A 3,001-nucleotide genomic window follows, 5' to 3' on the forward strand; every position below is an offset into this window, starting at 1 on the left:
ATGTGCCATTTCTGAGTCTGTAGCTTTTGAGGAGGAGGGGGGGCAAGGTGGAGGCTGGGTGTGTGGCCTTGACCAACTGCCACTTTGTTCATTTGAAAGCCGTGATATCTCTCTCGCATGGGTGGGCAAAATTCTCTGAGCGGGCAGAGCAGAGAAAGGGGAGGTAACCTTGAGCCTTATGACCTCATAAGGGGCAAGATCGGCCCATCTGAGCTTTCATTTTCTCAAAAGCAGAGCAGGATACCCAGGGATCGGTTTACACCTATGGCCATTTCTAGTCACTGAGGGACCATAGTCAGGCTTGGGGAACGCATATTAATGTTAAGAAAAACTCATGAAGTGAAATTTTCATGCCATGGGACCTTTAACCATAGTCCTCATGAATCCACCTGAGTTTAAAATGTCAACCCAAAGAAAGCCCGTCTGGCTGAAAAGAGTGACATCCGGCAGAATTTCCATCGGCAACAGAGCAATCCCGCAAGTGCAACGTTGTGGAGATAGAGTAGGTGAACTGTGACTAAGTTGCCTACTTGTCGGTTAACTGTTAATGAAAGGTAAACGAGGATTGTATATCTGTCAGCAAATAAAATCTAAATTAGCTTCCCTTATAGCAAGCTCTTAATGGAAATACAGTTATTTCTGACTGTTGGACCAAAACTCCTTGGATTGAAACTAATCCAACACTTCCCATCCCTTTTTAGATATTTTTATTTAATCACACCTTAATTAAAAGCAATAACTAATTAGCTTCCTGCCTGTTACAACAGCGTTTTTGTCACTGAGTGGTTTCTGTGTGTTGTAACGGCTGCTTGTGAAAATGGCTGTCTCTGCCTCTGTAGCTGATGCATTGATTTGTTTTTGTTTTAGACCGTGCTCACTGGCCTGTCTGATGATTACAAATGTTTGAGACAGCATTTTAATGTGTGTAAACTTTGAGAACTTCCGTGGAAAATTGACTTGTTTTTTCCCCATCCCTAGTCCCATTTTTGACTGAATTTCCGCTAATGAGCTGTAACTGCCAGAGGAAGAACAACTTGTTTTTAGTGCTTCATGTGAACGAAGCTGGGAAATATGTCTAATTTGTGTTCCATTAACTGAGAGAAAGAGAGTTAACAGACACAGTGAGACCATTGAGAGAGAGAGGTAGTTAGACATCGGCAGGGAGATGCGAGACTGTGCATGAGGACAATAAACAGTCCATTTCATTTTGTGTTTTGGTGGTAGTGGTGGTAGCATTGCAGCATTCAGATCAGCCATCTGATGGTACAGCTTCATCTCTGGAACCCCCTTTAGAAACAGTTCACTCTGGCTTAAGTCTGTCTCCACAGCAGGCAGAAGCACTGATACACTCTCTTTAGTAATTAGACCTCAGAGTGTGTGCCCCAATAGCTACACAATCTGGTTATTTAAATTGAAGGTGTGTAAATTAAGATTTTAAGTATGGCTTCTCAGAAATGTGGTTTCTCAGTAATTCTTTTGTATTTTAAAGCAAAAGCTAATGTCGATAATCACACTTGCTGTCCCTCTTCATGTGAGTAGTATTGTCTCAACAAATAATATAACATGTTACTAAAAAAAATATAGTAACATTTAGTCTATATACACGTTCCACTTCCAGAAATTCCGCCTGATGTCCCTCTTTTCAGTCGGATGTCCGTTTCCTTCCGCTTTCTTTGTGTTGTGGATTTTCGAGGACTATGGTTACGTGGTCCTCAGGTCTCTGCAGGGTAAATCCAGACAGCTAGGCTATCTGTCCAATAGAGTATTCTGTTGCATGACTAAAACAACTTTCAGATGTCACATTCACGTTCCACCAAAACAAGTTCCTTCCTGAGGCTATTTTGCAGAGGCTCCTGGGCTCCGTACAGCACTTAGCGCCGGCCATGACAATTGTGATTGGTTCTTTTTATTATTCCCATAATGCATTGCCACCATTAAATCAAAACAGTTAGCACAAAGCTTCCTCTGCTCGGCATAATGCCAAGCAGAGTAAACCTGGGTAAACAATGTGGCATTTGCTAAATGAAATCAGAGATTTCCTTTGGCTTAACACTTCATTAACAAACAACCAGGGATTATAATTAAAAACAATTTTCAATTTTTTTTTTCCCTCAATGTGTTTTGGGGTATAAATAATCCATTAACAGCACACAGTCCAGCATATGGGGATGAGGAGCATTCTTCACAAAACCAAACCACTGTTAAACTACTTTTTTCATACCTCATTGATTGAAATTGTAAAACTGATCATTGTGGGATGTCCCATTTAAGAAGTTCTGCCCCTGATCCGAGTCATTTAATATTGAATATTTGATCCTGATACCAAAGCATTTCCTACGCATTACTTAGTAGTGCGTAGAACAATTTAGATAAGACATGATTTAGAAGCTATGCTTGCCAATGAGATGGCTTAACATTATTAAAGATCCTGGGTAATGCATTATTTCACATCCTTATAACTTCCCAGGAAGTTTCCAGGAAAGAATCATGTTATTATAGGTAAAATAGAGACAACAATTAATTAGTACTTCTGAATAAATTCCAAAAAATTAGTTTAACCTGAAGCCTTTTTAGTCAGTGCCAGTGCTTTTTACTCAGTTTTTTTGGCATCAGTTGTTTCATTCATGCATCACATCATCAGCTCACTAGAACCTTCCGATAACATTTATATGGATGTACAGCACAGCCAATATAATATTCTGATGGTACGCTCATGTTTCCCGCTGCAACTCCTCTTAACTTATGTATTCAAAGTAGTGCTGTCCAACAATTAAAAGATTAATCGCATTAATGTCATAGTTAACTTGCAATTAATCACACATTTTTATCTGTTCTAAATGTCCCTTGATTTCTTTTTGTCCCGTTTCTTTTTTCTCATGTTAATGCTCTTATCAACATGGAAAAGTGGATCGGCTCGCTTTGTGCAAATGTAAAAAAAAAAAATTGAAAACATTGGCAAACACCCTACTGTAGTGTTCAATTTCACACTAACATTCTCACT

At 39.4% G+C, this 3,001-nt stretch overlaps 1 protein-coding gene across 5 annotated transcripts in view; it reads left to right on the top strand.

Moving 5' to 3' along the window:
- The window catches only part of cep128 (centrosomal protein 128), a 55,814-nt gene that overhangs the window by 41,332 nt on the left and 11,481 nt on the right, over window positions 1–3,001 (top strand). The window lies entirely within an intron of this gene.

This window comes from Etheostoma spectabile, chromosome 18, assembly GCF_008692095.1.
Source record: "Etheostoma spectabile isolate EspeVRDwgs_2016 chromosome 18, UIUC_Espe_1.0, whole genome shotgun sequence".
NCBI lineage: Eukaryota > Metazoa > Chordata > Actinopteri > Perciformes > Percidae > Etheostoma > Etheostoma spectabile.